The 12,929-nt window shown below is 35.5% G+C and overlaps 1 protein-coding gene across 8 annotated transcripts in view; it reads left to right on the forward strand.

The window, feature by feature from the left end:
* Positions 1-12,929, forward strand: part of ZNF644 (zinc finger protein 644) — an 83,177-nt gene that overhangs the window by 623 nt on the left and 69,625 nt on the right. For 5 of the 8 annotated variants that reach the window (XM_012730145.1, XM_012730141.1, XM_012730143.1 and 2 more), the window contains exon 2: positions 477-1,079. The exons of the other annotated variants lie outside the window; for them this stretch is intronic. The gene's annotated coding sequence lies outside the window, so the exon portion shown is untranslated. The remainder of the gene's footprint in view (positions 1-476; positions 1,080-12,929) is intronic. 8 annotated transcript variants of the gene reach the window in all.

Raw genomic sequence — 12,929 nt, forward strand, 5'->3', positions numbered from 1 at the left:
GCGGGGCGGGACTCGGCGCAGGCGGCGGTGGGGGTGGGGGCCTTTCCTCGGCGGCGTCGGAGGAACCCGTCGCGGACACAAAGGGGCTGAGCTGGGCACTAGACTTGGGGGTTTTGTTTAGTCACATGAAGCTGAGCAGCCAGTGAGCAGTTGGGGGAAGGGGCCGCGATCACTAGGCTTGGGGAGCCTGGCGGTCGCCATTGCAATGCACTGAGTAACGGGGGGGGGGGTCCGGGAGCGGTCACCAACCCCGCGGCTCGGGGCTGCTCGCTCTTGGCCCGGAGCACCGGCTCTAGCGTTAACTGTACACACCCCTCCCCTGACATGGGATAGCACCGCTGAGCCTTCCCCTCGCCCGGCTCGCCGAGATCCTATGCCATTAGGTGCCTGGGAAGTAACAGCAAGAGGTAAATCGCTCAGTGTTTGGGTTGCCAGGGGCTTGGTGGGTGTCCAGCTAAAGCTTTTTGCTTCTCCAGGTCTGATTCCCTGGCCTTTGTGTCCCTGGGAGCTTAATCTCTGCCAGAGGAAAGCAGGTGTGCTCCACTTCTCCCGTGAACCAGAAGATGAGTTGCCCCAGACCCTTCTCAGTGATTGGAAACTTGGGTGGTGGAGCTAAAGGTTTCTCGTTACGAGACTTCCACAGACGACTCTCGTGTTGGGATCCATCCATGGTCTAGCCACAGTAGTGGAAAACTTTTTAAAAACTGTTTAAGTGATATTGACACAAATTTAGTTGTTATCAGACTTTTATGTTTAGACTTCAAATTTTGTGTGGTCTTTAAGAAGCATTCCAGGAGGAGGGGGCAAAAACAGTCGGGGGTTCAAGTGATGGTCCTGTTTTGTATAAAGTGAATAATCTCAGCAGAACAACCTAGACACCGTCATCTGTTCTGGCTAGTCCTAACTAATGCCAGGCTTAATGTCTTGGGATGGTAGATTCGATTTACCTTAATAGTATGTTGCCTCTCTGCAGTAGTTTAGTTATTTTTCGACCCCCCCAAGAAGGAAAGCCTTTGAAAAAATAGACAACTCAAGTTACTCAAAGAAAGGAAACCTGCTGTTTACCTACAATGTCATGTGTAAGTATCCAGGGAGCTTGATGGCAGCAATATTTATTGCCGTGGTAGGTTTGGTAAGAAAAAAATTAGTTTCTTTAAAGAGTTCATAATTTAGGCATTTTGATAGATGAAACATGAAGGCTTGACCAGTACTAATGCAATGATAAGTATAGTGTTAAAAAGTGTTAAGTTCTAGAATTTCGAACATAAAGTTACACTGCATTTTATGGCTACATATTTCTTTGTGCATTGGTACCAATAATTGAAATACAAATTTGGAACCCCAGTGTTTTGCCCAGGTCTTGTTAACAAATGATTGAAGGGATTTTTAAACACATTTAGGATACTTGAGGTCTCTGTTCAAATTGAAATCTGAACTTTTTAATATAAACCTTTAATTTGTTTTTTCATGATCTTTCCTCCTTTTACTTTTCAATAGAAAGAACTTTTGCATAGGTGATATGTGAATATTAGCAAATGTATTTCCTATTAGAGTGGAAGGTTCTCAGAACAATTAACTGACTTGTCTTACCCCCTCTGTTACGATATATTGAGTGTCAGAGATAAAGTTAGTAGCAAAATAGAAAATTGTGTTAACTTCTATGCCAGTGCTTTTTTCATTAGTCACATTGCTGGGAGGAGAAAGTGACTGTCTGCAACTAAAAATGGTTAAACAAAACTGTGTTTGAGAATGCTTGGTAAATGCTTATCTAAGTGATAACTTCTTCCAAATTAAAAACGTAAAAATGATATGGTGACTTAGTTTTAAAGTGACTTTCAGTGAAACAAATTCAGGTACAAATGTCCATATGAGCTGAATTTTGAGGTTCTAAAAATAATTGATTCAGGAATTAAAGACAGGTAGCTTGATAAACTAACTGGAAAGTTCTGACTGAATATCTGCCATTAATTACCTCACAAATGAGGTGCTGCACGTAATGATGTCAGTGCCTTTCATTTTGTAATAGCATTTTCGTTGGGTAAATGGACATGTCACTTAGACTTTGCCATGTTAAAAACTTGTTAAGACTAATAAGCGCTGCTGTGGTTGAGTAGTAGCTGGATAAGATCAATAGAAAATTCAACAAGTACTACAATTATTTATAGTGGGGAACCCATAGTTATCCTTAAGTTCTACGAATGTCATATTTAACAAAAACAGCTCAATTTTCTTGAGATTTTAAAGCTTTTACAGGTCATTATAGATTATTGACTTTTCTTAGAAAGTTTGTAAGCTGTTAATTTTCAGCACTGTGTGAATGGATTTCATGACACTAGCTTTGTGATGAGGATTTTCCCCAAATTATTTATAAAGTGACTCTCACCTGCAAACCTTAAACATTTAAGAGACTCCATTTATCCAAGTTATAGACAGTGTTGTAGTTGAGTTGAAACTGTATTGGCTAACAAGAGGAGAAAACAGACATGAAGAGTATTATTGCAAGTGCTTGGGATTTCTGAAATTTAGACAACATAGAAAAGATAAGGTTCGTGTTTCATCTCAAATATATTTCCTGTTGGTTAGTGTTTCGGATTACTTAGACTTCTCAGGATGTGATTCTTGAGAAAAAGTGAGTCTTATTCTTGTGTCTGGGAATGCTTTTCTTATGTCTACTTTCAGACACCTTAAGGCAGCTCTAGCTGATAGCAAATGTGTTAATTTTCCAGTCCCAATTAAATAATACACTACATTTAACAGTTCTTTCAAAAGTGCTTAAATTTTTAAAATTTGATAGTCCTATAAAAGAAACCATGAGAATAAATGATAGATTCTTTAATATTTTAGATAGATATTCAAATGAACTAATTATTTTTACATCTATTATCATTAATCCCTCTGGTGTTAAGAATATTGTGTATATGGAGAATCTGTAAATATTGAACAAATTTATGAGATGTAGCTCTGAGCAAAGCAGTTCTAGAAGTAGTGTTTTTGAATTTAGGTTTATTAGATGGATTAATTAATAGTGCAAACCATTCACACCAATTGAACTTTGAGTGAATTGAGAATAATTTTAACTTGATTCTGGCACTAGCTCACCCTGCTGGTTGGCTAAAGAACTTCTCTTCTTCCTCTTTGGGGGAAAAAAAAAGCAGACTTGTAGATCACTGGAACCGCACAAGGTATTCAGATTCAATTCATAGTCTCTTCAGGAAGATGAAGTCTTCATGAAAAAGGTGTTTTCTCATCTCTACGACCTCAGTTGTTCTATTGTTAAATTTAACTTTTTTTTTTTTTTTTTTAGATCTGCCAAAGTTGAACAGTGGTGTTATTACCTTCTCAAATTTACTGGGAACTCTTAAATGATTAAGGAGAGCTATGTTTTTGTTCTTTTAAATTCAAAATAAGTTAGAGGTCCTTTGACTGTTGAGAGACGTTAGCAAGACAAAGAAAAAATCCTGAGAGAGAATTTTTCCAGTAAGATAAACACAGGACTTTAAAAGGAAGAAAAGAGCAGGACAGAAAGCAATAAGCCTGCACACTTTCCTGGGGTGGGGGAAGTGAGACTGGATCAAGATTAGCCTTTCTGAGAGATTTCCTTTGCACTCTCCCTCTACTAATCTTTGCCCTTCCACTTCTGTCTACAAGCTGTAGCCTGCTGGTTTCATTTGGGATTAGAATTATGATCTAGTCAATAACCGTTAAGCACATAGGTAAATGATTTGTTCCTTGAGATTTAAATCTGTTACTCTAGACAATGATAGAATTAAAGTTGGTGAGTGGTAAATAGGTTTTAGATAGTAAGCCATTTCGTATGTATATTATTCATTAGAAAGTAGAGCTTTCGGAAGACTTTGTACAAGATCCAGATTAAATATGTTATGAACCCTACAGATCATTTTAAATAAAAAAGGCCCAATAAAGTGTTAAGATTAAAGTATTTTAAAGTTTACAAAGTATATTTATTTCTATCAATTATTTAGATAATATTTATAAAGGATTAGCATTTTTATCTTTTCCATGTTTATCTTTTTATTTGAAAGCTTGATGCATATCATTTTCATCAGTTTCTTGAGGAAGATGTAAAATATATTTTTCAAAACACTTCTTAAGGATGGGGGTGGTTCCCTGCTGTTGAGTGATTTGTTAAGGTGGACAAAAAGCCTTGCCAAAGTTGGAATTGATTGCCTTTTGGTTACTGTTGACTTTCTGAATTACATTCACACATACCCCAACATATATGTGAGATATGCACACCTAAATAAATATAGAAAATCATCATTGTATTTGTAATTATGTATATGTAAATAAAAAGGCAGATGGGATCAGATTTAAAAATAAGCCTTAAAGTAAAGCTAATGGGGTTAAAGTCTAGCTGTGAACACTAAACAAGTGGAGTTAACCAATACTACTACATACTACCTTTGTGTATGTAGGCTTAAGTTTTTAATGTTTACATAATTCATATAAAGTCCTTGTCTTTCTGGTATGCAATGAATGCTAAATAAATGTTAGCTTTTGAATAGTTACTGTTACCATTGTTTAATTTTTTCTTACACTAACTTGCAATTTTTATCTGAGTGATTTGGAGTTGCTAACACTCCATTTTTAGGCCCATGTCTTCAAAACCAAGATTGTTGTAAAAAATACAAGTTAGAGGCCGCCATCAAAGTATGCCTTCTCTAGTTCTAGTGCAAAAGCTATAAACTAGGTTCCTTTGTGACTGACTGCCAGCTGACCGGTAAATGCACTTGGGAATGAGTGCCTTTTTAGTAAAGTTATTTCCTAATCAATGTGTTGGCTTGTCTTTGTTACAACATCCTGAATTCTCCACTTTGTAAATTTTTGACTCTGAGGATGGTGATGATCATTGGTAGAGAGGAGAGAGTGAGTGTGTAATTGTATGTAATGTACATATGACCTGAATGAGAGTGTATAGTAGCTTCCTTCAACAGTACCTAGATTGAGGAAAGGAGTATTATCTTTTTGTTTCTTTATCTCAGTAGGGGGAGTTTCCTCAAAACAGCATTTTCTTTTTGCCATTTTGTACTAGTTTGAGCTGTGGTATATATAGACTTATTTCCTGTTTTCATTTTTTTCCTACTGCGTACCTCTGCAAACATGACAAATTGTAAGCTTTTTAGAAAATTGTAAAAGCAACTAGTAAAAAATTTCAAACTCATAGCAAAGAGATGTGTGTATGACATATTAGAAGTGTTGTGCATGTTTAAGAAGCATTTTCAGCAGTTTGGACAATGAAGGAAGAAGACATCACCTATAATTTTAACACCATTATCTATAGTCATTGATATTAAAGGTAAGGGAGATGAGACCGACATTAATTAAGCATCTCCTTAATAGTTGATGTATTTAATTCCATTTTACATGCAAAGATACACTCAAGTCTTATTGATAATAAATAGCAGTAGAGCAGAGCCATTTGAACCTAGACATTCCTTAAATTTACAGGTAAGACCATTCAATTCTGCCTTCCTGTCCTTTCCTGTGTGACTGTCCTTTTACCTGTTTATACGATAATTTTATCTCTTTCGTATAAAACACCTTTATAAATGCATTTTTATGTCTAACCTTATTTCAAGTGGTGTTTTACTGCCCACATTGTTTATTCATACCACAATATAAAGGCTCTTTGTCTTGTTTGCTGGACATTGGCACATTGATATTGGTCAAAATGGAAGCTGTCTTTTACTTGGCTGGGTGATTTAAATGAGGAAAAGAAACCCTAGCTTACTCAGAATTCTGTGGGATTGGAGGTTTATCTGTTCTGGTGATGCATTTATCTCAAAATTGGATATATATAAAATGTAAATGATATTTTTGATTTATAGCTATTTGAAAACAAGGTTTTCATTTTTTTAGACTTACAAATGCCTTTTAAATTGAACACTTAAACCTATTTAGTTACTACTAGTAGTTCCTAGTGTAATAGTCTTTAATTTATAAAATGAAGTTTAACATTGAATTTTTACCTCATGATAGATGACATACATGGGGCATTTATAAATATAGATCAGCACTGAAAGTAAAAATTGCTCGAGTCACCAATGTGAGCTAAAATTCCTATAGGTTTGTTAGGGAATGAAAAGAAGCAGGTAAAATGTATTTTATGATTCTATTTTATTTAACCTAGTATGTCCAGAACATGATTCCAACATATACACATAATTGATTTAGTTTACATTTTTTCATACCAAGTCTTCAAAAGCCAGTGTGTGTTGTTTACTTAAACTACATCTCATTCAGACAAACCAGATTAGATTCCCAGTTGCTCATTTGTCGCATATGGTTACTGAATTGAGCAGAGAATATTTAAGTATGTAGGAAGGATAAAGTAAAAAAGAAATGACCCTTAAAAGATGGCTGAGAAATCAGCAGTGTACTTCATCAATCGGCCTGTTCTGCTCCCCACCCACTCTGTCTCTGGTGAATCCTCGCACTGCCCCTGCACCTCTGGCCTATACCCCAGCTCTGTATGCATAAATAAATCTTTTTTTAAAGAAAAAAGGTGGCTGAGAAAATGAGTAGTATGCCTGAGAAGTGATGGAAATTAAAGTAGGAGATATAATTTGAAACCAGATAACAGAGTGACTTGAATCCAAGTTTCGGGAATTTGGTTTGTATGGTGTGTGCATGTGTAAGAGTGATTGCTGAAGGGTGTCTACTCCATGTCTTGTGTATAAGCATTTGATGAATATTAATATTTGAGTGAAAATTAAGCAGAATAAGAAAATTGCTGGAGGAGATAACACAGCCTTTTGGGTGCCCTAAGGGGGAGAAGTTACATTAAAAGAATATAGGTATTCTGTGATTAGAGGTAAAATGGGGAATCAAAGATGAGAATTGAGAAAAGGATTTTGGATTTGATAGTTTATTGGTGACTTACTTTTTAAATGTTTTATTGAATAAGACTCCATACATTGAGTTGCAGAAGTCTTAAGGGTACTTCTGCATATAAGTAAGTGAATACAACCTGCAGTTTCTACCCTAATCAAAATATATAACATACTCACTGAAAAAATTACCTTGTATCAACCCACCAACCCCTTTATTGTCACCTCTCTCTCCACAGAAGTAACTGTTACGCTCTCATAATAACGATTTGACTTTTTTTTTTAACCGTGCTGTTCTGTGTGGTTTTATTTCTCCCAATCTTTATATTTGTCTTTATGAGAACTGTTGCTTAGATCTCTCTCCTCACCCCAGTATAGCATTGTATAAATATGGAGGTAAATCAGATGCTAGGTAGTATGTCCTATATTGTATTTTTCCCCCCAAATGTGGTTTGTGCCAAGATCGGAGAGCTATTTCTTCATTTTTATTAATAGCAACTCTTTATAGGTTAGTTTTATGACTAGAAAATTTGATTAGAAAGTGGAGATTTGAACTGTTTCCACAGATAACATGGTTGTCTGACTTGCTTTCATTACCGTATTCTCTAGGCAGATAGCCAAGAAGTAGGTGGGGGAGGTCTTGAATTGCCTCCTTATATAGATGTCTTTTGGAACCTCTTTAATAATGGCTTGTAGGCATTATGTAAGTTAGCTTTTAGACAATTCAGGTCATTTAATAAGGTAGTTAAGTATTTTCTGATTGTGATTATAGAAGCAAATTGGTGGACTTTTTTTTCTTTTGTGGGTAAGAATCTATACTTCCAGAAAGAGTTGAACATTCATACTTTAAAGAATGGTTACACAACTCTTTGAGTGGTTAAAATACACGAAGGACACTTTATAAATTGAGAACTGATACAGACTTTTTTGTCATGATTTACACCTCTGGTGTTTGAATCAGTTTTTAAAAATGGAATCAGTGGTCATACATTGTTTTTCATAAATAATTGAGCAGTGGAAGCTTGTAGGATAGCAGTACTTTTGACAGATTTTTTTTTTCTGAAATTGGTGATGAAATTGTAAAAACTATTTAACAATGAAATCATGTATATTTACTTTCTAGTATGCCTAGTTTTAAGGAAAAGATATGTTTCATAAATGTTGCAGAAATGGACATGAAATATTTTCATGAAATATTTAATATTTGGATTATGACTACTTTTGTGAGGAATGAAAAAATATATAAAGTAGCTTGTTTTGGGGATTTGCAATATGGTTAATATACTTAGTCCAAGAGTTTTAGTAGTTATTTTGAAAAAATAGTGTCTCACCCAGTCAGCTTTTCTTATTTAGGTTCTGTATTTGTGGACTATGGGAGATTAAAACAAAATTGGATAGATGAGACTTCGAAAAAGTATATTTATCATTTACAAAATATTGAGACAACTTTTTGAGACTAAGAAAAGTAAAATGATTGGGATGTTGTTACTTTATTACTGAAGTTTTAATAGCTACTTTCTAGGTGTAGAAAATCTACATATAAAGGTATAATTTTTTTTTTCAACAAAAGACTGCTTTTGTTTTTTGTGGGAGTTTGAGTTTTTGTTTTCAGAAAAACCTTGTTTGTGTGGTTTTATTTCTCCCAATCTTTGTTTTTAACTGAGTTTACTAATATACCAATTCATGTAGTTCCTCACTATGGTAAGGAGATAGGAAGAACAAAGCACTGTTTCTTGTGCCAAAGTACTCATTATTTAAGACACAGCTTTAATAGCTTCAAATAAAACTTTCGAATGACTGAACTGTCAAAAATAATGAGTGATCTGAAGAGTAGGTTAATTAATAAAGCCTTTGGCAAAATAATTTTTATAGTTTGAACAACCGATCTATACATATTGGTGAAGAGGCAAGAGATACCATCTGGGGAAAAAGGTGTGTTAAAAACAGATGGAAATTGTGGAATATGAACCTTTTCTTTACTTAAAGTAGTTTCTTTTAAATGTAATTGAAAATAAAGTTGATAAAATTGTGACTTGAGCTGGAACACTCTGAATTAGAAATAAGGATTTTTGCTGCAGTCTACAGAAATAACGGAAAATGAAAAAGATGAGCAATCATGTAATATTAGAAAAGAGATTGAATTATGTGGCTTCTAAGTTTTTAGATAATTTTATATCATCTGGTGTTGGAAATAAATATACTTTGACAGTTTGAGTTGTATCTGTTCTACAAGAAATATTGATGGGGTTTCTTGTTTAAGTTTGATTTGAAAACTAAGTGAAACTCATCAAAGTTATGTTGTGGCATTTTCCAGCTTGCTGGAACATTATATAATGAAAAACTACTTGAGATGAATAATAACTTAAGTTGTAATGTGGAATCTTAAGTTATGATAGTACCATTGGCCATGCTAAGTGACATCCTCATCAATATAGGAGCTGATAGAAAAGCAGATGATAATCTTGACTACTAATGTTTATTTAATTTGTCTTGAAGTAGGTACATATTTTTAAATTTAGGAGCATTTGAGAACATAGTACTTTTTTTGGGGGGGGATCTCTAAAATATAGTTCTGGGCAGTGGTTTTTAAAAAAAAATTAAGATGTAAGATACTTGCCTTTACTGGAGTTTTAATAGTTCTTAAATTGAATGTGTACTTTGTTTTATAATGAATAACATTACTCTTAAAATAGAAGAATCAGAAAAATATAAATTGTAGAATACAATCATGTCACATTTTTCTGTCTGTTTTAGAGTCAGTAAGTGGAGAAGTTTGAGAGTTCTTAGATCTTAGAGTAAAATAAGTATATAGTCTTGTGATATTAAGCAGTTTACATTTTTTTTTTAAGATTTATTTATTTGTACAGAACTGGGGTACAGGCCAGAGATGCGGAGGGTGAGAGGATTCACCAGATACAGAGTGGGGTACAGAACAGGCAGAGCAACGAAGTGCACTGCTGAGGGGAGCAGCGGGCCGGTGAGGAGAGGTCTGCCTCAAGTGGTCTGGGGCAGGCAGGCGGGGATGGAACTCATGCGGGGATGGAACTCATGCGGAAGTGGCTTAAGCTTCTTAGTGCAGTGCTTTAACCCTCTGTGCCACCAGGGAGGGCCTCATCTAACATCTTTTATATTTAAAGTGTCTGTATAATGTGGGGGAGAAGAAGTGACAGCAGAAATATTTGTTTTTCCCTAATTATCTTGGTAAATCAGTGGTATGGGAGTAGGAATTTTCATAAAAGCTCTACCTGAATCTCTTTGTTAAAGAATTATGTTTATACCATTTTGTGGCTTTAGATTTCTTGGAAGCAGAAACATTCCCACCTGTTTATACTGGTTTCTGAAAGCCTTGGGTTTCTGAAAGCTGAAAGTAAATCTAAAAAATCTCTGTGTGCAAGAAATCAACAGTTTGAAAAGAATGGGGACTATATACATTGATCCTGATCGCAATCCTGATCCTGACCCTGAAACAGCTCATTTAGAAAAGAAGTGAAGGAGACAGATAACAATGACAGGTGGAACCAAGTTTTTTGCTATCTCAGTGAAGGTCTTAAAGGTGCCAGTGCCTTTAACAGTGATACAAGTGACATTCTAAGTAGATGTCCTTAGGGTGATATTGGTGGCATCTCCTACTTCATCTAATTTTCTAAGTCATATACATGAACTTTTCTCTCAAGTTTGATTTCCTATCTTCTTCCAGCAGCTTTTTCTTGATTTCGCTAGAATTGATTCTTCTTGCTCCCACCTTGCTCCCCTTTACAAATCAGTTACAGTTTTTTGCTGTGTTTTTTATGACTTCTAGCTAAGTGGAAATGACACAAATGTTGAATAATAAAGGAATGGCAAAATAACAGTGAAAGTTGCAGACAAATGAAGTGGCAGGGATAACAAACAGGGTAATTTAGGTCAAAACCATTGAATGAAAAAGACATTTTTTAATTTATAAAGTCAGGCTTGAACTTTGTTGAACGAGTATGGAAAAATAGAAAATAGACTTTCTTTAGTGAAATTGGTAACAGTAGTCTTTATAGGAGACTAATTCATCGCTCATAATTTAATAGATCAAATGAGAAATTGAGGCAATAAAGATTTGAAGAGCAATATGCTTGATTATTAATACAGTACATCAGACTTTGTTCAAATTTTGTGAATTAATAAAATATACCTCTCTGGGGTTTCAAGGAGAATTTGAAATTTTGAATAAGAGAAATCGTAAAAAAACAGTGTTTTGTTTCCATACTCTATAAAAGTGTTTTCTTTCTAAACTGGATGTTAAGGCCAAAATTCATACTATTTGGACTGTTAAGATTCTGTCCTATTGGAAATTGAGTCTAAATTTCATACTTTAAAAGTGAACAACAGTGAGGACACATCAGAACTAAAGAGAAGATTATTCATTGAAGCATGCTGCATTAAATAACCCTTTACTTGCCATCAACCACTGCTAGAATTTTGATGCTTTAAAAAATGAAGTCGTGGGATGTCAATGTAAAGGAAACCGGAAGGTTGATAGTAGAAGTAAAACTTTGGGGGACCTCCCTGGTGGCTGGGATTAAGTCTTTGCTCTGTTAATACTACTATGGCCTGAGCTCCATACCCAGCCAGGGAGCTAACCCATACATGGTGCTGCAGACCTCTTCTGTCATGTCTGCTACTCCCCTTTGCAGTGTGTTGGCAGTAAATCTGTTCTGCTCTCCTTTCTGCCTGTGGTGAGTCCTCTCACCTCCTGCACTTCTGGCCTACACCCCTGTTCTACACAAAAATAGAAAACAAGACAAAATTGATAGAGCAGAGAAAATGAAACTTTCCACTGTTTGTGAGAAAGGCCTAGAATTGGTATATATTTGGTGCTTTACGCCCTTGAGATGCCTCAGGGAATGGTGGCTGCACGTAACTTGAAAGAATTGTCGATAATAAACAGCATTCATCTAAGTCCAGATTTCTGACATTCAAAGGACAGAAGTCTGTACTAGAGAACATGAGACACAACTGCGTTTTAAGGGGTTAATGGCATCATTGAAAACCAGAATTGTATAGAACCCTATATATTGAACTAGAAATTACCTCCTGCTACTTCTTCCTCTTGAATTCTGGGTGTCATGTGCCCACTACCTCCAGATGTGAGATTGTAAGTCATCTTACTACAACAAATGATGATCAGGAGGAAAAAAAAAAAAAAAAAGACCAGGAGATCATAAATAACAGGTGGTGATTCACTAGGGAAATATCCCAATTAACACACAGTTTCTAGGTAACTTAGGTATTTCATTTTAGCATGCCATAATCTAGCTTAAGCCCAGTATGAAAGAGGAGGAGGAAATGGGAACAAAGCTTTTAAGCTTGGGAAGTAAGGAGACAATTGTATCTGAAACAGTGCTATAAAATGCAACCATCAGAAAGCAAAGCACACTTAGGCCTTTAGAAGATGAGTAATAGAGGGAATGGGAATTTAGGGTATGAGATACTCAGGAATAGAGTTGGAAATTTACCATATTCTTAGCAGAAGGCTACAAGGTGAAGTTGAAAAAACTCCTGCAAGGTGAGACAAAAAGAGGTGTAAAGTAGGATAAAAATAAGAAAACTTGAGGGTCACATTTTGGCAGGCTAACCATGAAAAGTAAGGCTTACAAACTGGGAGGAAATGGAAAAAATAACTAAAAACCTTGGGTTTACACATTGAAAGGACTCAGGGTGCTCAGCATAGTGATTACGAACAAAACAGCACACATCCAACTGTATTGTGAAATTTCAGTCACCAGAAATAAAGCTTTTGGGTTTGGAGTATATAATAGAGCTTAGGAATGGATGACAATAACATAATGCCTTCAAATTCTGAAGGACAGTTCAAGCTTCTTATTCTGTATCTTGCTAAGCCATCAGTTAGTTATATAAATAACCTAAATAGATGAAACATTGAGAGAGGTAGGATTTTCCCTTCAAATGCAGTGTAACAGGAGATGCCTAGGGGCATGTGCTTCACCAAAATAGTGATGTCAGAAAAGATGGTGTCAGTACAGGAGAGAGATGAATATGTAGTATGGTAGTGGATATCTAAGAAGGATGAGTGCAGCAAGCCTGAAG

The sequence above is a fragment of the Condylura cristata genome, unplaced genomic scaffold, assembly GCF_000260355.1.
Source record: "Condylura cristata isolate star-nosed mole 26May11 unplaced genomic scaffold, ConCri1.0 scaffold00026, whole genome shotgun sequence".
Classification (NCBI taxonomy): domain Eukaryota; kingdom Metazoa; phylum Chordata; class Mammalia; order Eulipotyphla; family Talpidae; genus Condylura; species Condylura cristata.